We start from the raw sequence: 25,735 nt of genomic DNA, 5'->3' as shown, positions 1-25,735 counted from the left end.
ACAGAAGAAATAGATGTTTGATCAGGTTTGGCTGTGTCCCCACCAAATCTCACCTTGAATTGTAATAATCCCCACATGTCATGGGAGGGACCTGGTGGGATGTAATTGAATCATGGGGGTGGTTTCCCCTGTGCTGTTCTCGTGATAGTGAGTGAGTTCTCACGAGATTTGATGGTTTTATAAATGCTTGGCATTTCCCATTCAGCACTCATTCTGCTGCCACCCTCTGAAGACGTGCCTTCCACCACGATTGTAGGTTTTCTGAGGCCTCCCCAGCCATGCAGAACTGTGAGTCAGTTAAACCTCTTTTCTTTATAAAATTACCCAGTCTCAGGAAGTTCTTTAAAGCAGCATGAGAATGGACTAATACAATGTTCAATTAACTGTGCTAACTAGAATTGTCTGTGCCTTTCCCACCACAAGCTGTATTTTCTCCATAAGGCTTTTTTGATTTTCCTTTGGTGATTATGACATTTTAGAAATGTTTTACTGCATTTTTATGTATAAAGAAATCGAGGCTCAGAAAGATTAAATAATATATTCAAGATAAAATTGTTAGAAAGTAGCAGAGTCAGACTTCTCAAAAGAAGACATTTATGCAGCCAAAAAACACATGAAAAAATGCTCACCATCACTGGCCATCAGAGAAATGCAAATCAAAACCACAATGAGATACCATCTCACACCAGTTAGAATGGCAATCATTAAAAAGTCAGGAAACAACAGGTGCTGGAGAGGATGTGGAGAAATAGGAACACTTTTACACTGTTGGTGGGACTGTAAACTAGTTCAACCCTTGTGGCAGTCAGTGTGGCGATTCCTCAGGGATCTAGAACTAGAACTTCCATTCGACCCAGCCATCCCATTACTGGGTATATACCCAAAGGACTATAAATCATGCTGCTATAAAGACACATGCACACGTATGTTTATTGTGGCATTATTCACAATAGCAAAGACTTGGAACCAACCCAAATGTCCAACAATGATAGACTGGATTAAGAAAATGTGGCACATATACACCATGGAATACTATGCAGCCATAAAAAATGATGAGTTCATGTCCTTTGTAGGGACATGGATGAAATTGGAAATCATCATTCTCAGTAAACGATCGCAAGAACAAAAAACCAAACACCGCATATTCTCACTCATAGGTGGGAATTGAACAATGAGAACACATGGACACAGGAAGGGGAACATCACACTTCGGGGACTGTTGTGGGGTGGGGGGAGGGGGGAGGGATAGCATTGGGAGATATACCTAATGCTAGATGACGAGTTAGTGGGTGCAGCGCACCAGCATGGCACATGTATACATATGTAACTTACCTGCACATTGCTCACATGTACCATAAAACCTAAAGTATAATAATAATAAAATAAAATAAAATAAAATAAAATAAAATAAAAAACAGAAAAAAAAAAAAAAAGAAAGTAGCAGAGTCAGAACTGAAAATTTGGTCTCATGAATTTCCAGGGTAGCATTAGGACCTGGAAGAGTGACTGGTATTGTAGACACACTGTAAATATCTATTGAATGAATAAATAATTTTCACAGATTCTCATGCAGTCTTTGTGTGAACTACCCCATCATGTGCACTGGTAATATTCTGTATCTTGATCTGGCTTCCTATTTTACAGGTGTGTTCAGTTTGTGAACATTCTATTCTGGAAGGTTTTTTTTTTTTTTCCAAATCGCATGAGAGGGCAGGACCTGGAAGATCAGGAAGGGCCAGGACTTGGAAATGGTCATAGGGAAGGTACTGAATGGATGATCCTTCAGGAAATGCTGTGGGAAAATCTGGCCTGCAATCAGATCATGGTATCCAGGAGGAATTGCCACAGAAAAAAAAACAAAAACAAATGAACAACAAAAAACCCACAAAAACAGTCCAGTCCAGTATGGAAACGCTGCGGGAAAATCTGGCCTGCAATGATATTATGGTATCCAGAATGAATTGCCATAGGAAAAAACAAAAACAAACAAACAAACCTCAAAACAGTCCAGTACAATAGAGTGAATGCATCTGGGAGACTGAAGGAGTACCAAGTACAGTCAAACAGGTGGAGTATTGGAAAAGAATATTAAAAGCAAAAATTAAAGTGGATAAAAAGCATACTGTAGATTTTTAGTAGATATTAGGGCCTATATTCTGAAATGGAAGATAGGAATCAAGAACCAAAGTGTTGACAGGTTTTCAAGAATAAATTTATGATTTATTTCTTAAATTATCTCCAGTTTTCTCATATCCTTATAAAACTGTGATAAAACTAGCTTGGGTGCACTACAGGTTTGACATGTTTTAGTTGGCACATTATAGTTTATAAAAGAAATGACATGAATATAAAAACAAATGTGATGCACTAAGTAAAAGAGTGCTAAGAGAAAGTACTGTGCTTATTTTTGTATAATATTTTATTTTTAAACCATTTTAATTTTTTAAAATATAAATTATGATTCTTTAACTTTTTTGAATTTATAAAAATGTTTTTCTGATGTAAAGTTACTGTCAATATCCAGTTTGACTGCAAACATTAGTTTACAACTTACAGCTACAGTATTGTTTAAATATTTTTTGGTAGTATGATAAACAGAAAATCAATCAAATTATACTTGCAAAACTGAATGAATTTTCACAAACTGAACACTTCTGTGTCATGAAATCCAGACCAAGACAGAATATTATCAGCACTGCAGAAGCCCTCCTGATCACTGAAGTCACTAACCAACCCTCCCACCTTCCCCAACAAGAGTAACTGTCTTGACTTCTAAACGTTGTACATCAGTTTTACCTGTTTTTATAATTTATATTAAGAAAATCATACATTATATACTGTTTTTGTGTTTGGCTTCTTTTTGCTCATCATTGTTTATGAGAGTTATCCATGTCATTAGGCATAGTAGATCATTTATTCTCATTTTTGTATATTATTCCACATTGAGAATATTTTATACTTTATTCTACTGTTGATGGACTATAAATGTACCAATTATTTTAAAGAAAAAAATTAATATAAAGAATTGGTTAAATAGGTGTTGGAGGACTGAAAAGGGAAAAGGAAACACTAAGATAATACAAAGACAATAACTGCAGGAAGCACCTGTAAGGCTTGTGGACAAAGGGGAAGGTTAAGATCATTAGAACCTAGAAGTTTAGAGGAGAAGTTCTGTGGAGATGGAATCAAGATCTCTGAAGAGGGGTTGTGGCTCAGGGGGTGCTGATGCCTTGGGACCTTGTAAAAGGGATCCCTGAGGATCCCAGATGGTACGGATTCCTCTGAGTGGGATGAGGAGACTGGCTCTGAGAGTGTGGCTCTGAGAGTGTGGGAAAAACTGAACACCACAACCAATTGCCAATGCCAGAGTGAAGAACCATTGTTGTAATGATGCTGACAGAAACAGAAAGCAAAACAGGAAGGAATCTAGTTCCTGCTCCCTCTGCAAGCCTTCCAGTCTCTCTTTAGCACCTCCCTTGGTAGAACCTAACATAGATTTATCTGGCAAAATAGAAATATGGTTGCAGAATTCCAGCCTCGACCTTACAAAGCAGAGTACAGAATGATAGTTTTGGAGCTGAGAAACAGTAACTAGAAAACCAGCATATGTAGTTTCCAGGTATTAGCTCTTACCAATTGTCTTAGTCCCTTTGGGCTGCTATAACAGAATATGTTGGACTGTGTAATTTATAAACAATAGAAAAGTATGACTCACAGTTCTGGAGGCTAGAAATTCTAAGGTCAAGGTGCCGGCAGATTTGGTGTCTGGAGAGGGCCTGTTTCTCATAGATGGTGCTTTCTTTGTGTCCTCACATGGACATTTGTCCATTTTTCTACTGGGGTGTCTGATTTTTTTCTTACTAATTTGTAGTAGTTCCCTATATATGAGAGTCTTAGGAATTCCCAGTCTGTAGACAAGTTTTCTTGCTCAGCAGCATTGCCAAAGAAAATAGCAGGAAGATGGACAGCTGGGAAATGCAACCTAGTTGCGCATTGGGTCAGGCACAGAAAACCTTCTTTCGACCCTTTTATTATTTATTTAAGAATAAAATCTTTGTTTGAATAGGTTATACTAAAAGGAACCATATTTCAGATTGAGCTGTAGACAGGTTTGTGTGAAAATGTCATAAGGCTAACCATATGAAAGAAATCTTCCTATGAGCTTTCTTATTTCAATATTGATATAAAGAATCAGGCAGGTACATCTAATTTCATAAAACACTTTTTTAGAAATATTTTCATGAGCATCAGTGGCCATAGGATTAAGTAAAGACCTAGCTTATCCTAGTGGAAGGTAAGTGAGATGCTATGATAAACAACTAGCTTGTTTCTTATTCAGGATGCTCTTATTTTTTTTTTCTGCAGGTTTCTTCTTCTGTGAAGGCTTACTAAAATATACCACTATCAAAGTTTTTATTGTGTGCTCCTTTTGTCCTTCATTTATTATGCAGTTCATGAGAGAATATAACTGAGTCTCAGGTGTCTACATTTTTATAAGATCATGTAACGGAAAGGTGTCTTTAGGGACAACCAGTGTAATTTCTTCTTTGATTTAGTAATTTCTCTATAACATCTTTGAATGAGTCTTCAAAACTCTTTTCAGTAACAGTAAACTTACCATCTTAGAAAGTAGCCAATGGTAGTGCTAGACAGTTTTTTTTTTGTTTTTTTTTTTTTGAGATGGAGTCTCACTCTGTCGCCCAGGCTGGAGTATAGTGGCATGATCTCAGTGGAGATGGAGTCTCACTCTGTCGCCCAGGCTGGAGTATAGTGGCATGATCTCAGCTCACTGCAACCTCCCCTTCCCAGGTTCAAGCGATTCTCGTGCCTCAGCCTCCCCAGTAGCTGGGACTACAGGTACACACCACCATGCCTGGCTAAGTTTTGTATTTTTAGTAGAGATGGGGTTTCACCATATTGGTCAGGCTGGTCTCGAACTCCTGACGTCAGATGATCCATGCACTTCGGCCTCCCATAATGCTGGGATTACAGGCGTGAGTCACATGCTGGGCCTAGGCAGTTTTTATTATAGGAAATTTATTTCTTGTTTTGGCATAAATGGACTCAAATTCAGAAAAGAATAAGCATGGTGGTGAAAGGACATAGGATAACATAATTTAAGGAATGTTTGCAAGAGCCTGAGCATGTTTCTTTTGCTAAATACTCAGGAGAGGCAGACAGCTATTTGAGAATATATAAGTAACCATCCTATGTGAAGTAGATTAAGCCCAGTGTGTTTGATCCCAAACATGGTTTTGACTTACTAATTGAGTTGCTAACAGAACTGGTTAAGGATAGAATGGCTGCTTTAGTAACATCCTGACTATAGCAGGAATAAGCAGTTAGCAGACCACTTGGTGCAACTGTACTGTAGATGATACTCACACATTGGTCTAGTTCCAACAATAGATAATGAGACTCTATAATATTTGCTTCCTTCTAACTTCCATCTGCTTCTGGCCCCTGAGACTCCTCCCTGCCTGCTGGCCCTAGCTTGGATGCTAAATTAGTTTTCTTGGGATGCTGAAACAAAGTACTACAAAGTGGTTGCTTAAATATGTACATTTATTGCATCAGGGTTCTGAAGGCAATAAGTCCAAAGTTAAGGTGTTGGCAGGGTTGGCTCCTTCTGAGGGCTGTCAGTGAAGGAACTGTCCAGGACTTTTCTTGGCTTGTAGATGGCTATCTTGTTGGTCAATGGCTTTCTGTTTGCAAATTTCTCCCTTTTATAAGGATACAAGTTACATTGGATTATGGACCACCCTAATGAACTCATTTTGACTTATTACCCTGTAAAGACTTTATCTCCAAGGCTGGGCATGGTGGGTCACACCTGTAATCCCAGCACTTTGGGAGGCCGAGGCAAGTGGATCAGTTGAGGACAGGAGTTCGAGACCAGCCTTATCAACATGGTGAAACCCTGTCTCTACTAAAAATAAAAAATAAGCCAGGTGTGGTGGTGGTGCACACCTATAAGCCCAGCTACTTGGGAGGCTGAGTCAGGAGAATCGCTTGAACCCAGGGGGTAGAGGTTGCAGTGAGCCGAGATAGCACCATTGCACTCCAGCCTAGGCAACAAGAGTGAAATTCCATCTCAAAAAAAAAAAAGACCTTATCACCAAATAAGGTCACATTTTGAAGTACTGGGGGTTAGGACTTTATATGAATTTGGGGGGGCACACAATTCAATCCATAATAGATATATATGGGAAAATTTGACTGGTTGGATAAAGAGAATGGTAGAGCTTATGAATTCTAGAAATTAGCCAGGCCAGTCAATATTTTGCAAAATTTCTATTGTCTTAGAATTAGCAGCTTACAATAAACATTTTATTGTGCCCATGGATACTGTGGATCAGGAATTTGGACAAGGCCTAGTTCAACTGGCTCGTCTCTGCTCATAGTCTGGGGTCTCTGTTGAGGAGATCTGAGGCCTGGGGGTGACTCAAAGGCTGGGTGCTGGAATCATCTGAAGGTATCTTCACTCACTTATGTGGTGGTTAATGTTATTTGTCAGCTAGGACATTAGTAGAAGTGTCAATTGAAATACTTACAAATGGCCTCTTATGGTTGCCTGGGCTTCCTCAAAGTATGGCAACCTCAGGGGAGCCAGGGCTCCAAAAGTGAGTATCTCAGTATATAAAACGGAAGCTGCATTGTCTTTTCTGACCTATACTGGGAAGTCATGAAATGCCACTTGTGCTGCTTTCTGTTGGTTAAAGGTGAGTCACAAACCCACCCAGATTTTGAGGAGGGGATATAGGTCTTATATCTCTCTTGATAAGAGAATTTCTGACCATGAAAAAAAGAACATATATGTCTTTAGAGGGGATTTAGGCTGGCTGCAGTAGTTCACACCTGTAATCCTAGGACTTGGGAGGCCGAGGTGAGAGGATCACTTGAGCCAAGGAGTTCAAGACCAGCCTGGGAAACATAGCAAGACCCTGTCTCTACAAAAACATAAAGGAAAAACAAAAAAACCGGCCAGGCGTGGTGGTGCATGCCTGTGGTCCCAGCTACTTGGGAGTCTGAGGTAGGAGGATCATTTGAACCTGGGAAGTTGAGGCTATAGTGACCCGTGATTACACTACTGCACTCTAGCCTGGGTGACAGAGTGAGACATTATCTCAAAAAAAATACGTACATTTTTTTTTTAAAAAAATGAAGGAGATTTAAATTATAAAATGTATTGTAAAGGACCTTCTAAAAGATAGACAAGTTTTGCTTGTCTTGCTTTCGGGAAGCAATAGAAAACAGACTGTACATAGAAAAAATAAGGCTTGTAGAGCTTAGTCGGGCTTACTGGACACAACCACTTTATATACTGGTCATGTGTGTCTTTCTATAACAGAATAACTTTTGCTTTTAAAGTTAATCTCATACTTTCCAGGATCTGCTGAGGCTTTTAGAAATTACAAAAGCAAAAACTAAAAAAAAAAATTATAACTCTGTTAAGTTTTTAACAGAAAAGTATAAGATAAAGAGGAATAAGTGTAACACATTTTTTTGTGTGGGGAGGGTCTCATGAGTTGTCCAGATAATTGTACTACCTAATTTATTTATTTCATACAAGCCCTGAACAGACTAGGGATTTTAACTAGACTTGATATAGTCAACAGATGGCTTTCACTTTCTATGTAATTTCAGCTCTCTGTTGACTTTATAGCTCTTTTTTTATATCTGCTTCAAAACACATTATAACTTGTGCAGCAATTTTATCAAACAAGCTGGACTGTGTAGTGAGAGAATTATTTTCTATTCTTTCCTTTTAAACCTGCTTTTGGATTGACTCTTCCTTTCCTGGATGAAATAGCAGGTATAATAGCATTCTGATTCCTTCAATCACAAGGAGGCCTTGTTTTAGCCAATAAAAATCCCAATCAAGGATAATATCATAATTTAGGATTCTTATCTAATTTAGGTTTCTCTTGTGTTCCAGCTTAGGCCTGACTGGGGAAAACATGCTCTGCTTCTTCATGATACTCGAATTCTGCTTGGCAAGGGCTAGACTGTAAGAGTCTGTTATGTCAAACTAGAGAACTTGGGCCCCATCTCTCTCTCACCAATACACTGAAGAATAAAGAAACCCAGGCGAGGAGGAGTGAATGAGCAAATTTTGCCTTTCTCCCAAATCACTGAAGCCAAATTTGGTTGGTGCTTGGAGGAAAAAAAAAAATCAACATAAAATTGGATCAAGATTGAAGTTTTAAAAATTGGATTAGACTAGGCTAGAAATTAATAACTGAAAGTAACCCCCAGCCTATGCAATCTGCTCAGGATATTAAAAAATAGGAAAGAGAGATTGTATAGAGCATGGTTAAAAGGAGAAAAAATGGTTTCATGTTAGCATTCTACCAAGTTTAGACCACTTGAAAAATTTCGTTAAAAGATATACCCATCATTTAGCAGGGACAGGGTGTAGGGGAGTGGTATGTGGGAGACTGTGGAAAATGCCAGGTTGATGCCCAGAAGATGCTTATTTGTATAATTTTGCTTGGAACTTGAAATTCAAATTTCCATTGTAAATTATAATATATTGTAAAATGCTTTTTTGAGTTAGACATTCTGGATTTTTAACAAAAATCCAGAGAAGTTATATGATGCTGAGTCCATGTTAGATGGTCTTCCCCACTGCTCACTAAGCTCCAGCACACTGGGCTTTCTCAATTTCTTAATGCGCCAAGCTCTTTGTTGTTCTAGGAACACTGCATATGTTCTGCTTAGAATAACTTCCCCCAAATCTCCACCTAGCTAATTCCCGTACATCCCTTAGGCCTTAAATTACATATCCTATTTTAGAGAAGTTGTCTCTGATCCCACAGCATGAATTGGGTGCTTCCTTGTTATAATCATAGATGTCCCTCTTTTCTTTTTTTATCACTGTAATCTGTAATTATATATATGTGTGTGTGTGTGTGTGTGTGTCTGTTTTTCTCATGTCTTATTCTTTCACTAAGTGGTAAGCCTCACAAAGGTAGGACTACATCTGTCCTATTAATCACTATATAAGCAATATCTAGCACAATGCCTGAAAGATAGAGGTTACTTAATGAATCTTTTTTGAATCAATGAATAAATCAAAGCGCTTGCTTGATTGTACTAAAACATTCATAGTATTTCTGAAGACATTTTTTTTTTCTTTTTGTCTGGCATTGCCAGGCTACTCATACTGAGAGAGAGAATGAATAATTTACAGAATGAATATCTAGGCAACTTCAATTTAGGTGGTGTGCAACAGAAATGAAGGGATAGAAGCGAAGCTTGAGACAAGCGATTTCAGAAAATTCTCCAAGTAGTCCCAGTGAGTATGAACTGGATCCTAATTGTGGGACAGGCTTCATTTCCTATGCTCCTTGATTTTTCATCTCTGAACTGCTTTAAGGATACAGATGAAATGACCCATTCTCACTTAGAAAGAGTGATGAACTTGTGGGGATGGGAATTTTTCCATTTTGTTTGAAACAAATTACATACAGTGGAATACATGTAGGACTGAAATTATGGGAGCCTTAAATTTGTTCTTCACAGGATTTTGAATCAAACAAATATTGACTAAGAATGTTTTGTAGGCCAGGCACGGTGGCTTACGCCTGTAATCCCAGCACTTTGGGAGGCCGAGGCGGGCGAATCACCTGAGGTCAGGAGATCGAGACCATCCTGGCTCACACGTGAAACCCCATCTCTACTAAAAATACCAAAAAAAAAAAAAAAAATTAGCCAGTCGTGGTGGCGGGCACCTGTAATCCCAGCTACTTGGGAGGCTGAGGCAGAAGAATGGCATGAACCCGAGAGGCAGAGCTTGCCGTGAGCCGAGATCGCGCCACTGCACTCCAGAATAATTTTGTATTATTTACAAAAGAATGTTTAGTAAATAATAATATAGTAATGCACTATGAAATAAGAAGTGATCTGTGAAAGGAAAAAAAAAGGCCAATTTTTAAAATCAAAGGGTCACTTATTGTTTCAGGAAATAGCATGTCTTTATCATTGTCACAAAAACCTATAGTAGAAATAGAAATATGTGTCAGTGTTATTTAGGATTGCACCTGAACAATGCTAATTTGCACAAGGCAATTATTTTATAAACTTTTGAGGAACGGGGATTATGTAGGGATGAAGGTTAGAATAAAGGTAGGTATGTAAGCTTGTAGGGAGGAAGATTTGTTTGTTTCTACCCACAAGTTGGGCCAATTCCCGGATGTCACATCACAAGCCAGATTCCAGAGGAAATGGCTGTTGACCTTTTATTTCTTGTTCAATGCCATCGGACAAAAACACGAGTTTAACTTTCAAATTGCTTTTGGCAGAGGCCCTGGGGTTGCTCCTCTGCACCCAGCTCTTTTCTGTGTGACACACAGAGCCTCAGCCATCCTTAACAGACGTGTTCCGAGTGCTGTTTCTTGGAAAAGCAAATAATACGGCCAATACCTAACTTTGAACTTTTATTCTGTGCCAAGTGCTATGAGCTTATGTATGGATTATCTCATTTAATCCTCATTATTATTTATAATGTAGATGTTGTCATTATCTCCATTTTATGGATAATGACACTGAGGCTTAGAGAAGCTAACTCACTTGCCTAAGATTATATAGCCATTAAGTAGCAGTGACCAGATCTGAACCCAGGCAATTTTATTCTAAACTCTGTATTGCCTCTCTTAATGGCTGCCCATCAGGGAATTCACTCTCCATGGTGGATGTAGTTAGTGCAAACTTGATAGATAGAATGAAAGGCAAATGTTAAATGCTATATGACTTGCCTTACACTTATTCACGTCAGAGTGGAACTGCCAAAGGTCAGGATTGTTTGGAAGTCCATAAAAATTCTATATTGCTTGTCTTCCCTGTGCAAAGTGCTCATTGAACATCCTATCCCCAACCTACCCCACTCCTTCTCCATCTCTCATGGGGTAAAGAGGGGAAACAAACTCTTTAGCAAAAATAGACATTATGGTGTAAATCAACTAGGTAAATGAACATCCCCCCCTTATCTTTATAAAGTATGAACATTGAAAGAAAATCAGAGTTTTTAAAAAGGCAAATTTTGCCATTACAATTTGAATAAAGAACTCTTTTGTTTGACAACATAAAGCTTTAGATGAAGTACTATTTTAATATGTAAAAGATTAAGGACAAATTAAAAGCTAAAACATTCCCCATCAATACTTGAAGCTGAGCAAAAATCACAGGATATAGGTTAAACTTAAACAATTTCCACAGCAAGGATGGTGTTCAAAGTCATCACCCAGTAGGAGGGTGGCCCCTATTCCTGAGTTTTGATCCTTGACCGTGATTCCTGGCCTGCAGACACCCAAAGCTGCTTCATCTCACTTTATATCTCTCAGAATGCCCTAGAATGTCTCTCCTTGCTTCTCCAGGAATCCCTATTACCAGCCCCTCCTACTCTCCAATTCTCTGACTCTTGATTTTGGATTATATTTAAAATTGCTATTATTGTACTATGTAGGCCCTTACTTAAAATTTTAGACTCTCAAATGTTGCAGTCATACACTTCCTTTTTCCAAATTAGAAACTAAGAAAAATAATAGCAACTCTCTTCTGCTTCCATCCTTCCCCTCTTTACAAAAAAGAATCTTAGAACTCTCAAAATAAAAATATTCTTTTCCATAAATTGGTTCTTCTTCCTGTTGGAACTGTACTTGATCAATATCTCATGACATACTTAATTCTGCTGCTTTCAGCAGTAAGTTTTGGGTAATAATTTTCAGGGACAAGGCAACTCTGCAATATTACCTTATCCATTAACCAACGAATCAGGTAAGAAATTTTGTTTTTCTTCTTTTTCCCTGATAAGCAATTTAAAATATATCTTTTGTAATATTTGGATATGATTTTAAGATAGCACATAAAACTTCCAAAGAATTTCAATTTTGCCATGGACAACTTGCCCTCAAAGTCATTGTCTCCCTCTAGTTTTACTTTCTATTTATTTTTACTTTCTATTTAATTTTCTATTTAAGTTTCATTTTTATGGTAACTAGACATCCATTGTATGGACTTAATTACTGTGCAAAGTATATAGTGCTCACAATATTTTTAGGGGCCCACAAAAATATATGAATTTTATTTCTAATTCAGAATGAAAGATATAATGATAATATTTAATAATTAATCCAGCTTGGGGTGTATACCAAAGCAGTCACAAAATATAATTGTGTGTGTGTGTGTATGTGTATTCTTTTCAATGAAGGAAGGGGCTCTGAAAGCAAAAGTGCTTGGAACTCATGAAAGTCATAACACTGTGAAAGTGGCTAGCTTCTTTATAGCAAATGAACATTTTAAAACTGACAGCCATATTCGATATTCTTCAAAGTTTTTAAGTTGTATGTGGTTTTGATGATCATGTGAACCATCCCCAGGTTATGCAATTTATTGGTCACAAATTAAAACTGAAGTGGAGTATAAAATTCTGAGAATATGAGTCTTGAACAATAAATAAGCCTTCAGGTACTGATATGGTATCTTAATTGGGCTTTAGTCATTCCTTATTATAAGTTTAATTAATTTATTTATTTTTAATATAAACTTAAAATAAAATCCTACCCCCCTCCCCCACCAACTGAACAAACCCCTATTGTGCCCAAGAGAACTCCAGGAAAACCTTAAAACTGAGTTCCCAGGCATGATGGAATGGGAGGTCAGACACATCTCACTAAACCCTTTCTCTTTTATGGTTTAGACAGAACAACTGATCAGCATTAATGTTAAAATAGAGATCATAAGACTGACAGAACAAACTCTTCGTGGCAATAAGATACCATATTACACCATGATACAAACAGGACCTAAGGCCATGCCAGGCAAGGATTAATTCACGCACCCCCTACACTTAAGTAATAAACTAGGTTTTTCTTTTTCTCTGTCAGCTAAACAAGCACTGGCTTCGAGATAAGCAATATTAAAACAACTTGCACCTCTACCAGATTCTGACCCCCACTCCCTGTTCCACCCACTCCCTGTTCCACCAGCCATAGCTATAGCTTTGATTGGACAAGAGACTGATTTCAATAACTTTCTCCTGATCAGAAGATCATGGACCATGGACTGGTTCTGGGCGGTTTACAGAGATTGTTCACTTGTATGCCTTCCTGCCCTGAAAGAACCTTTAGATTTATAGGGTCTAATTGTAAATACATTTAAATGTTAAGTCTCCACCCCAAAGTAAACATGGGTCATGTTACATGCATGTTTGTTCAATAAGCATGTAACATTCAATGTGTGTCAGGACCACCCTCATGAATATTCATAGCTCCTCCTGTACCTGTTGAATATGTATGTTTAGCCAACCTGTTCAGCATGAAGCTCCCACTCCAAGCACTCCTCCTGTGAAGTGCCTGTCTCTGGTCTTTGCGGGAGGCATTTTTCTAAATGCCTTTAGAAGAAACAAAGTCTTTCCTTTTCTAAATCTACATTTATAAATCCTGTTTTTTTTAAGTTAACATGAAACAAGGTTTTTACATGTAACATTATTGGCTTTGTTTACCTTTATTATTTTTCAAAGCTATGGCACCATCTACTGGTAGTTTAAAGAACAGTTCTACATGCTTAGATTAATGGAAACAGTTCAATCCTACATCCCATGTATTTACAAAAGAAGAGAGTTCACATTACTCTCTCCTCCTCTTGCTAATTCAATGCCTTTAAAAAAATCTACTCTGTCCCTTAAAAGTCCGTTTTTACCTCTCCAGCAATGCCATCTACTTCTGCAGTTTCTGTTGAACCATAATGTTCAAACTCCAACTCTGATATTTTTTCATGATGTTTTCCTAGCTTTGTCTTTTCAACTGCTAACTGAACTAGATACCTTTTCAACTCCAGCTGAAAGGCATCAGCTAGATTAAGGATGGCTGCTGTTAAGCCATCTCTGGCAGCACCTCATACACATCAGAAGTCCATCTTTGTCTTATCTCATATAGGACAACTCTCTGTTGTACTTTGCCTTTATTTCCAGAAACTGCCTTCTGTGTCCATACCTTCTGCTTTTATAGTCCAGCTCACCCACCTAACTCACATCTTTGTCATCTATGCCTTTCTCTATGGAAATTTTCTGGTGCTGACCTGTTTCTGGCTATGGAACCTCTCGACTATGATTTCCTCCCCTTGCTGGATCATTCCTGACAGTAACTCTCAGATGCTGCATTCCCTGAAGGACTTAGATGCTTAGAGCCCTTAGATGAGGGATCAGACAAGCCCTTGGTCTACCAGTAGTTATACTGGCTGCTTATCAGAGTGCCTGGGAACCCTTCTTAAAACTCCAGATACTCAGATCTCTCCTCAAGGGATTTGATTCAGTAGCTCTGCTGGAGACCCTAGGAATTTAATAAATGCCTCAGAAGATTTCTTGTGCAGCTGTTTCATTTGGGAACTAACAGCCCACAAGATAAACTATGCTTCACAAAGCACAAAGCTCTGCATAAAGTGACCCAAGTCTATCCTTGTGGTTTCATATTTTGCCATCTGACCTGCCATTCTTCTGCGGGCATTTTCCTTATTCCTTGTTCTTTCTCTTTTTGCTCCTTCCTAGTTGGAAAATTTCTTCTCATCTTTTTTTTTAATTTTAAATTTTTATTTTTTGAGATAGAGTTTCGCTCTTGTCACCCAGGCTGGAGTGTGGCATTGTGATCTCGGCTCACTGCAACCTCCGCCTCCCGGGTTCAAGAAATTCTCGTGCCTCAGCCTCCCGAGTAGCTGGCACTACAGGCACCTGATACCATGCCTGGCTAATTTTGTATTTTTGGTAGAAACAGGGTTTCACCATGTTGGCCAGACTGGTCTCGAACTCCTGACCTCAGGTGATCTGCCCACTTTGGTCTCCCAAAGTGCTGGGATTACAGGCATGAGCTATCGTGCCCGACCTTCTTCTCATCTTTTAAATCACAGGTCAAATATCATCTTCTCTTTAGGGATTCCTTGTACTCTTCTTTTGCCTCCCTTTTCATTAAGCAAAATTAATCCTTCTTTTATCTGTGCCACTACACCTCAATTGGAGCTCATATCACATAGTCAGATTCACACTCTGAATCCAGGTGTTTATGTCCTAAAAAACCTAGAGAGTAAGTGATCGTTAAAACATGGTCCATGGATCTCCTGCTTCAGAATCATCTAGGGTGTGTGATCAATGAAAGATTTTCACTGCAAATCTATTGAATTAGACTCTCTGGGGATGAAGTCTGCAATTGGTAAAATTAGTGCAGGTAAGTCTTCTGTTCATTAAAATTTGAGAACTATGGTTCTATCAGCTGTAGAAATCCAGGACATCAGCTGAAGTGACAATTCTTCCATGAACTGCATTAATCAACAGGACATATGTCAAGAGGTCAGAGCACTCACATCTTTATCAGCAGCAAGGCCAAGGGGTTGGCTTCAGTTATTGGTGTTGAAGTTAGCATTAGCGGTACCACTGCTTACTTTTTTTTGTTTGTTTTTAAACCATTGGTTTTCCTTTTAAACAGGCCTCCCAATTAAAAACAATGCTAGGTAAAAGAAAATGTACTTGAGAGCAGCATCTTATTTATGTGTTAAACCATGGTTCTTCTCCTAAAACCTTAACATTCCCTGGCCTTAGAAAATATTATAATCCTAAATTTAAGAGGATGATCTATATTGTTATATTGTCATCTTCATTTCCCTCTTATGCACTTATTGAGATTAGGACCCATATCTAATTGCTCCTCAGTCTTTTTAACCTGGAATCTCCAGGTTTTTTAAAAAAATAATTTCAACTTTTATTTTAGATAAACAGGGTATATGTGCAAATTTGTTACGTGGTCATATTGTGTGATGCTAAGGTTTGGGATGTGATTGAATTTGTCACTCAAGAAGTGAGCATAGTACTCAATAGTTTATTTTTCAACCCTAGCCCCCTCCCTTCCTCTCTACCTCCAGTAGTCCCCGATGCCTATTGTTCCCATCTTTATGTCCATGAGTACCCAATGTTCAGCTCCCACTTGAAAGTTAGAATATGCAGTATTTGGTTTCTGTTCCTGCATTAATTTGCTTAGGATAATGGCCTCCATCTGCATCCATATTGCTGCAAAGGACATGATTTCATTCTTGTTATTGCTGCATAGCATTCCATGGTGTATATCTACCACATTTTCCTAATCTAATCAACCGCTGATGGACATCTAGTTTGATTTTATGTCTTTGCTTTCGTGAATAGTGCTGCAGTGGCATATGAGTGCATAGTGTCTTTTTGGTAGAATGATTTATTTTCTTTGAGGCATACACCTAGTAATGGGATTTCTGGGTTGAATGGTTGTTCAACTCTTAGTTCTATGAAAAATCTTTAAACTGCTTTCCACAGTGGCTAAACTAATTTACATTCCTACCAATAGTGAATAAGCATTCCCTTTACTCCACAGACTCACTAGTATCTGCTGTTTTTTGACTTTTTAATAATAAGCATTTTGACTGGTGTGAGATGGTATATCTCGTTATGGTTTTGATTTGCATTTCTCTGATGATCAGTGATGTTGAGCATTTTCTCATATGTTTGTTGGCAGCTTGTATGTCTTCTGTTGAGAAGTATCTGTGCATGTCCTTTGTCCACTTTTTAATAGGATTGTTTGTTTTTTGCTTGTTGAATTGTTTAAGATCCTTACAGATTCTGGATACTAGGCCTTTGTCAGATGCATAGTTTGTGAATATTTTGTCCCATTCTGAATGTTGTCTGTTTACTCTGTTGATAGGCTTAATTTAATTTAATTTATTTATTTATGCTGTGCAGAAGCTCTTTAGTTTAATTAGGCTCCACTTGTCAATTTTTGTTTTTGTCACAATTGCTTTTGAGGACTTAGCCAAAAATTCTTTCCCAATGCCAATGTCCAGAATAGTGTTTGCTAGGTTTCCTTCTAGGATTCTTATAGTTTGAGGTCTTACATTTAAATCTTTAATCCATTTTCAGTTAATTTTCATATATGATGAAAGGTATACAGTTTCATTGTTCTGCATATGGCTATCCAGTTATCCCAGCGTCCAGATGTTTTTCAAAATAATATTCTCATTTTTCACCTTGGGAGACTCAAACAGATAAATGGGATTATACATATTCTTATAGTTCTTTGGTAAACAATAATGTAATCACTGTGTAGTCTCTTTCCTGGACCAGTGGTATATTGAACTCATTTTTAAATTGACTCTTATAACAATGCAAACAATATAATTTGTCAATTAAACATAGACACATATTTGAAGAAGATAAAAAAGAATAAAACTAGCAAAAACTGATTTGAGAATTCAATTAAAGTCTCTAATATAGATTAAATACCTACTGTGCACCAAGAGAAACACAAAGAACCAGCATGGTCCCTGCTCTAGAGGAATTTACAAACTCTATACAGAAAAATATATTTGTATATAAATCACCATACAAACAGAGGAGAAAATTTTTTTCATGATGCCTACTTTTAAGCCAAACATTATAAAATTGGAGTAAATACTAATAGTTAACTTTCCTTCTTTTATCCATCCTCATTTCATTTCCACTACATCAGGTCAGGCCCTCGCTTCCTCAAGTGGTACTCATTACCTCTCAGCTGGACTAGTCTTCCAGCTGGCATTTTATCATCCAATTCACACTCTACACTATTGCCAGATTACTTTTTCTAAAACTTTGTTTTTATCATAGAATCCTCTGCTGAAAGCACTGCTTCAGTTTTACCTTATCAATTATTATAAGGTCAAATTTTATTGCCTATCTTGGCATTTAGGGTTCTCTGAAGTCTCATGACAATGTACTTTTCTAGTGTGTTTCCAGCTCCTCCCTTGTGTGAATCAGATGCTCTAGATACATGACCATATGCTCACAGCTTCCTCCTCATCCTTCAAGGCCCAACAATCCAAAGTCAGCACCATTCTGTCTCCCAACATCATGTTATTTTATACTTCTCTGCCTGAGCAGCTTAATTTCCTTTTGTCTGGAAAGCCCTATCTTGCCATCTCCTCACAGCTAACTCCTATTCACCTTTCATTAAGCAGTTCAGGTGTCATCTTCTGACAAATCCTCCCTCCAGCATCTATGCATGGGCAATGTGCTCTTATTGTGTGCCCTCATAACACACTGTGCTGCTGAACCTACCACCTAGCATGGCAACTATCTTTTACGGGTTCATCCTCCCCTACTAAATAACAGGAAATATCTTGCAAATAGAGACTTTATTTCATTCATTTTGATATCTTAGTATACAATAGTAATCAATGAGTGTGTCTTTTTAAAAACTTTTATTTGTATAAATATAAGGGGTACAAGTGCAATTTTGTTACATGGATATATTGCATAGTGGTAAAGTCTCAGCTTTCAGTCTACCACTGGAATAATGTACATTGTACCCATTATGCAGATTCTCAAATGATTGCGTCTTTAACTGATCCAAAGTAAGAACTTCTCCATGAAGTTCATCCCAAGCCTGAACTTCCTTCGCCAAGCTCCAATAACATTAACCTTATGCCTTTTTACTTAACATCCTTTTGATAATTTCTGTGTATTAACTCTTTTTATTGGAAGTGGACGAAAATCCAACTCAAACCAGCTTAAGCAAAAAATAGAATTTATTGGATAATCAATTTGGAAGTCTAAATTACAGAGTTGTCTTCAGGAATAACTGGTTTCAGGAACTCATCCAATGTCAGCAGGACCTGGCTCTTCTCTTTGACTTGGCCCTGCCTTCCTCTGGCAGCCCCTAAATGTGCAGGCTCCATCCTTTCCCACTCAAGTCCAGTGGAAAGCACATGTCTTCCTCCCCTCTGCCCTATTCCCCCTGCAAAAACTTGAGAATCAGCTCTGATTGGGCCGTGTACTTGTCTGGCTCAATAAGGCAGAGATATAAAACATCACCCTTGTTGCTGGCGAAAGATAATGTAGAGGATAATCTTAGAGTTTAAGTGAGTTTAATAATAACCTGAGAATGTTATAGATTCGCCACCGGTCATGACAGTGTTAGACTGGCTCCAGTCTTTCCTGCAGCCTTTCCTTCCCCACTAAGGGCTTACTTAGCCTGCCCCTGGCCAAGCAGAGCAGAACTCTGTGTTCCCACAGACCTAGCTCTTGAGAAAATACATGGAGTTGCATACGTATTTTCTAATGCTGGGCATTGGAATATGCCCAGTATTTTCTTCCCTACTTTAAGAACTAGATACCTCTGTATACCTCCTCTTGGGCTGAGTGAGAAAAGAGGAGTGATTACAATGTTTGAATGTCTTTAAAATGTAAGGGAAATATCAAACTTAAGGAAGGAGTTATTCCCTTCTAACAGAGCCCTTCCCTGAACCATTCTCTGTGATCAGAAGATGGGTTGGTCTGCTCTGAGTTACATGGACACCCGCAAAGGTAATGTGGAGTTCACACCACCTGCATTCTGACTGACAGGATGAACTTGCTTTTTAAACAAAGTCCACATGCAAATACCATGAGCGGGGGAAAATTGAGCCTACAGGCAGAAGCCACAAACTTCCACTGTACAATTTACACTGGTTATTTGTCAGGTCAGTACCCTCAGTTTTCTCATTTGTGAAATGGGAAGAATAAAAATATTTGCTCAGGTGTTATGAGGATTTGATGAGACAATGTGTGCGAATAGTAGTCCCATAAAAGCTTGGCGGAAGTGGGCCTTTGACACCAATTCATATACAACTATTATTTGCTGAGAAAAGTGCAAAGAATACATTCTCACGATGCATTCTTTGTATACAAAACCAAGGAGATATCAGGCTGGGTATACTAAGTGGATATTGCTTCCTAATTTCTTACACATAAAGATGTGGATCGTTGGCTCTGCCTGTCCAGGACAAGGCTCAGCCAGGTTAGAGGACATGTCAGTGGGAGTTGGCCAGGTCTCTTGTATCACAAACAAAATCCTCTAAAATTCAGCATAATTGCTTTGAGTGGTTATAGACATTGCCTTTAGAAAGCTACATCACCTGAATTTGACATTGGGTACTCTCACAACATTTCTTTTAAGGCCCTAATGCTTATTCCAGATATTATAAATAATAAAAATTTATAAACAAGTGCTGATATGGTTTGGATGTTTTATCCCTTCCAAATCTCGTGTTGAAATGTGACCTTCAAATGTTGAGGGTGGGCCTAGTGGGAGGTGTTTGGGTTATGGGGGCAGATCCCTCATGAATGACTTGATGCTGCCCTCAAAGTAATGAGTGAGTTCTCACTCTGTTAGTTCACATGAGATCTGGTTGTTTAAAAAGTATGGCACCTCCCTCCACTCTTGCTTTCTCTCTTTCTATATAATATGCTGGCTCCCCATTTGCCTTCTGCCATGACTGGAAGCTTCCTGAGGCCTCACCAAAAGCAGATGCTGGCACCATGTTTCTTGTACAGCCTGCAGAACACTTAGACAAAATAAACCTTTTTTCCTTATAAATTACCCAGTCTGAGGTATTATTTTATAGCAATAGAAAATGGACTAACACCCATGCCTATATGCTTTTAGAAAGCTGTGCAACCTGGAACTAGCATGAGATTTTCTGGTAAAATTTGTACTAAACTACTACTACTTAGACCACAGGTTCTAGGTAGTAATGACTAGGCATCCTATATGCCCACCTGAATTTATGCAAGAACATGAAGACAGTCCAGAGATGCAGAGTATCAGGAAGAGAGCTCTGGGATCAACATTCAGGAAGGGACAAGCTATTATCTCAGCATTGCTTTCCCTGAAGGATGACCATAATGAAAGAGGAAGGTAATGCAGGACTCTGACCTCATCAGAGGTAGTATTGAATAAATGCTAATTACTACTCACAGCTCCTAAGAGGACCTAGTGTTGGCTACTATCTCACACCAGTAGAAGCATAACTTGATTTAACCATTTAAGAGGGCAATTTTATAATATATACCAAAAACTTTAAAATGTTCATATCCTTGAGACAGAAATTCCACCTCCAGGGATTTATCTTAAGGCTGTGTAGAGACATTTTTTTGTGGTATCTACCCAGACTATGCCTCCTTTCTTTGGACTCGAGGGAGAGACTCTCATGTCAGTGAGCTTGAAGAGGAGAGAAAGCCACTAGGTATAAGGAAGGGAAGAGTTATCAGTGGACAGCACTATGAATTCAGGCTATGACACATCCTGTCTGCTTCAAACAAACAGCAATGCTAGACAAGTTTTATAAGAAAAGATGTGGAAGTACCTGGCCAACTCAAAACAAGGCAAATATGTCCATAGACCACAAATAAGACTTGAAAAATTATAGTAGAGAACAGGGATGAAATCAAGACCCTGCCAGACTCCAGATCTCAATGTGGGCATCAAAGGCAAATAGGATTCTGGAGAAGATGCAGACCCCTGCCACTGCCCCACCCCTGATACTGAAAAAAGTACTTTTGTGAAATGTAAAGATCATCTCACATGGACAGAGCACTCAGATGAGAAAGATGAGGTGGAAGAAGTGAGTATCATTTCTGGTGTTGAGAAGTAGGGAATGACTGAGTGCATTTTCGAAGTGAGAAGTAGTTCCCCTCATCACAGACTAATGCCTAGAATAAGATTGTGTGTAAGAAAAGGAGGTATAAGCACAAGACACAGAACATATAAGAAAAAAAGCCTAGTTGTGTTAGTTATGTGACATTTAGTAGTTTTCTTAGTTAGAAGGATTTGGAGATTGCTATCAGAACCTACTCTGTATCCGTTATCATTTATTTAATACAAATATGAATTATAAATTGCATCTCTCTCTCAAACGCACAGATACAGGCAGAAAGTGAAAATGGGTGTCTTCTGAGGGAAGTGACAGAGACGGCAATTTCTGGTGATTTTACATCCCGGGTTTCCAGTTCCTTATGAAGCCAATTACCTAAGATTGTGGGTTTTGTGCAATAACCCTGGATCCTTATATTAAGTTTTGCTTTTTAACTTAAGCTCTTTTCTACTTATTTGAGTGATTTTTTTGTTCTTTAAACAAAGGGAGCCTTGGCTAAGCCAAGAAATAATGGGCCTGGACCCAAATTTTATGTATGAGGATGTTTGCTGAGGAACTACGTTTAACAGTGAAAAACTGAAAGGAATGTAAATGGCATCATATAGGGAGGGTTCAGTCAGTGATGGAGTGGTCATATGCTGGAATAGCATGCAACTATTAAAAGTGTATTATAAAAGAGACACGAAAAGTTTGGGCAAATGTACATAACGTTATTTAGGAGGGGGGGGTCTTATGTTTTTCATTGTCATCTCTTCCTCTGATGTCCTGCTGAGATTCTAATTTCTATTATGTTCTCACTTCTTGCCTTTTCCCTCAGTTTTCTTAAAACACAACTCATATCAACGTTCACATAGATGAGAATTCATTGAACATCCAGGGGTGTCACAGCAAAGGGTTTGCATTATGGGACAGCAGGACACAAGGCAAACAATGTAAGACTAGATGCTGCACATTCTTGTTCTTGAATGTGTCTTGGGAATTCCCAGCACTGAGAACTTCTTCCTGGCTTCTCTCTCTCACTTCTCTCTTTGGCTCTTTCATTGCTCAGAAAGTCTCAAAATCCTTTTACTTGTTAGGCAAAACAATTTAATTTTGCCATTCTTCTGCTTACTATACTATGTCCTGGGGACCATCACTTCACTTCACTTCACAATGAAATAATTTACTAAGGAGCAAAAGATAGCAAGATAGCGCTCTTCTCTAAGAAAACTGCTACTTCTATCTTTTAAATAACATCTCTTTGTTCTCTCTACTATATCTAACTCCTCCCCTGCCCCTTAACACTGGTAAAATGTATAATGTATAACAAAAATATGAAACAATGTTTATCTCTGAGTAGTGAATATTATTTTTCTTCTTTATTATTTTCTATTTTTAAATTTTCTAGAGTGTACATGTAGCTTTTAAAAATCAGAAAAAGGTTATAAAAATTATAATTCTGGTAGTACATCAGGGTAGGCTAACTGCTGAATAAAAGCTTCAAAATTTTTAGCAGCTTAATAACTAACATACAGTATTCTTTTTTGCTCACATGATATTTCTACTAGGATATTCCTAGCTTCCTCCACGTGGTGACTCAGGAGCCCAGACTTTTTCTATCTGATAGCTCTGCCATTTACTAGGGTCTTGGATTCCTCTATTAGGTCTTCTGAATCTAGCTAGCAAACAAAGGAAGAAATAAATGGTACAAGATTGGCAGAAGTTATTTTTAGAATCCAGGCCTTAAAGTGGCATATTTTACTTTTGTTTATTTATGACTGGAAGATGAACTCTAGTTGTGTGGTCAGGAGGAAGAAAAAAATGAGGCTTAGTGAACAGATACACAGATCATATGTTGGAGGGGAAATATCATGGGCTTTGGATACAATAGGCCTGGATTTAAATCTCTGCTCCTCTAGTAATATAATAGACAACATGTTAGAATTCAAATAATCAACATTGAACAAACACTAATTGGAGATCTATTGGTTCTTGGCATTGTCTTACATGCAGATAATACAGAGACAAAAAAAAAAAAATTCTCTCCATGGAAGAAGAGCAACAGTCTAGTAGGGAAGTGCACAGTTCTCTCCTCTCTGAGTGGAAGGACATTTCAATGTGGTGAGGAAAGTGCAGCCATAGATGTCTGTGTCAAGATACCCTGGGAGCGCAGATATGCGTGTGATTAACCCAATGAGAGATGGAAAGAAGGACCCTGAAGAGCTTCTATGAGGGGGTTTCTGATTAACTTGGACTTTAAGGACAAATAGGCACTCTTCAGGAAAGTAGTGTTTGAGGGAGGACATTTCCTTTGAAATAAAATCATGGACAAGTCCCGAGAAGTGAAAAGATCATGCTCAGGAAACTCTGAATAAAACAGAAATCACAGGAAAAGCCGTAAACACGAGTCAGCCAAGTCTCAAACAATAAATATTCCAAAACATTCACCTTTGAGCAGATGAGCCATTTTTCCTGGGATCATGGGGATAATATGCATTCAGGGAAGGAGGAAACACAGCCACAAATGAGGTCAAGGATGACAGAGAAGAAAACATGTGCCCTTCTTGGATAAGTTACTACAGCCTTCTCTCACAAATTAATAATGTTGGGGCCTTGCCAAGAAATGTCATTACTGTTTTTTAAGTAATAAATGACTTAGGCTTTCTCTGGTGTATGAAATGTAAATGGGACTATCCATACAGGCAAGAAAGAGGTTGGGGTGAGTTTGTGAGGTAAGCAGTGCAGGTGGGTGTACCTACAAGCCTCATGAACTCTTTTTCATGTGAGTAATAGAAACATCCTGTTAATAAACACCAACTAGGAATGGTGCACATATAAAACAAGTGTGTATGCATATATAGATATATATATTTAAAATTCAAGTCAAGTTGAATTTCCATGGACTATATTCCATATGTGGTAATTCCATACTTAACTTTTTGAGAAGCCACCGTACTCAATACTTGTAATTAAGCATCAGGTTAGGCTGGGCATGGTGGCTCATGCGTGTAATCCCAGCAATTTGGGAGACTGAGGCGTGTGGATTGCTTGAGCCCAGGAGTTTGAGACCATCGTGGGCAACATGGTGAAACCCCGTCTCTATAAAAATTACAAAAATTAGCCGGGCATGATGGCACTTGCCTGTAGTCCCAGCTAGTTGGGAGACTGTGGTGGGAGGATCACTTGAGCCCAGGAGGTGGAGGTTGCAGTGAGCTGAATGCTGCCTGATTTTAATCTTCAAAAGAGGACTCTTGTTTGACATAGGCTGAGTCCCAAGGCAAGTTGAAGTTAGTACCTTTGTTAGTAGGTTAGTGATGTACCACTAGAAAAGATTTTTCTGATCTTATTTTGATGTAGGCCTTACCACAATGTGTCTTTCTAGACAAATCCATGCATACATCATAATTATAAACCACATTTTTTGGCTTATATGGTGATTATGAAAAACAATAACAGCTCCTGCTTCATTTGCTTCTTCCTTAGCTATGCATCTTGTTGTTTCATTAACCACCTACCAACTCCTTGATTCCCTAAACATTTACAACCTGAATATTTTGCTGAGGTACATCTCCTTTTTTAATAGTAAGCCTTGTTGCTAAATGCCATTAGGAAACTTAGGAAATATTGGTCCTCTGAGTGTGAGAACTTACATAATTATTTACGATGACTTAATAAAGGACTCTGTCTCTTTTGCTTAGTGGCATTACTTTTATAAAACATAATTGCATACTTTGTTGAAAGTCCAGCTACATATGTTCAGCCAAATGTTCTCCTTCAGGTTTACATAATTATCAGTTTAGAGCATCTTTCCACGTGGTGAAGTCTCTGGAAATAAGAATACCAGATGAAACCTATCTCAGGAATTTATCTTGGTAAACTCTATTAAAAAATTTTAAGCAGGTTATTTTTTTCATCCTTTACTTTAGACAAAGCCAAAGCAGACAGTTTGATGAAAGATAAATTATAAAAATAGAAGGTTATTAGAAAATACACATTTTTAAACCACTGTGGAAAATGCCATAACTGCATCTTCTGGGAAAAACACAAATGTAAAATCCATGAAAAATTGATTATTAATAGAGTGTCAAAATTCCCCATTAGAAATGGACACTCTGTCATCATTTTTTACAACATATTCCTCATCTTTTCACCAGAGAAATAAATGGTATCCAAATTCTAGTTTCCATGTGTAATTGGAATTGGGCTGGCTGTGCTTCCTTGTGGTAAAGGAAACCTTTTCTGTGGCATCTTAGTTATATCCAGGTATGTTGGTCGCTATGCATGTATGAGCTAGTGCATA

General features: G+C 38.2%; 1 protein-coding gene across 2 annotated transcripts in view; it reads left to right on the top strand.

Annotated features, from left to right (window-relative positions):
* Positions 1-206: 206 nt before the first annotated feature.
* Positions 207-25,735, top strand: part of LOC134739456 (histone-lysine N-methyltransferase SETMAR-like) — a 290,079-nt gene continuing 264,550 nt past the window's right edge. For both annotated transcript variants that reach the window (XM_063663980.1, XM_063663979.1), the window contains exon 1: positions 207-288. The gene's annotated coding sequence lies outside the window, so the exon portion shown is untranslated. The remainder of the gene's footprint in view (positions 289-25,735) is intronic.

The sequence above is a fragment of the Pongo pygmaeus genome, chromosome 3 (assembly GCF_028885625.2).
Source record: "Pongo pygmaeus isolate AG05252 chromosome 3, NHGRI_mPonPyg2-v2.0_pri, whole genome shotgun sequence".
NCBI lineage: Eukaryota > Metazoa > Chordata > Mammalia > Primates > Hominidae > Pongo > Pongo pygmaeus.
The sequence above is the reverse complement of the archived record's forward strand: the minus strand, read 5'-3'. Positions and strand labels throughout refer to the sequence as shown.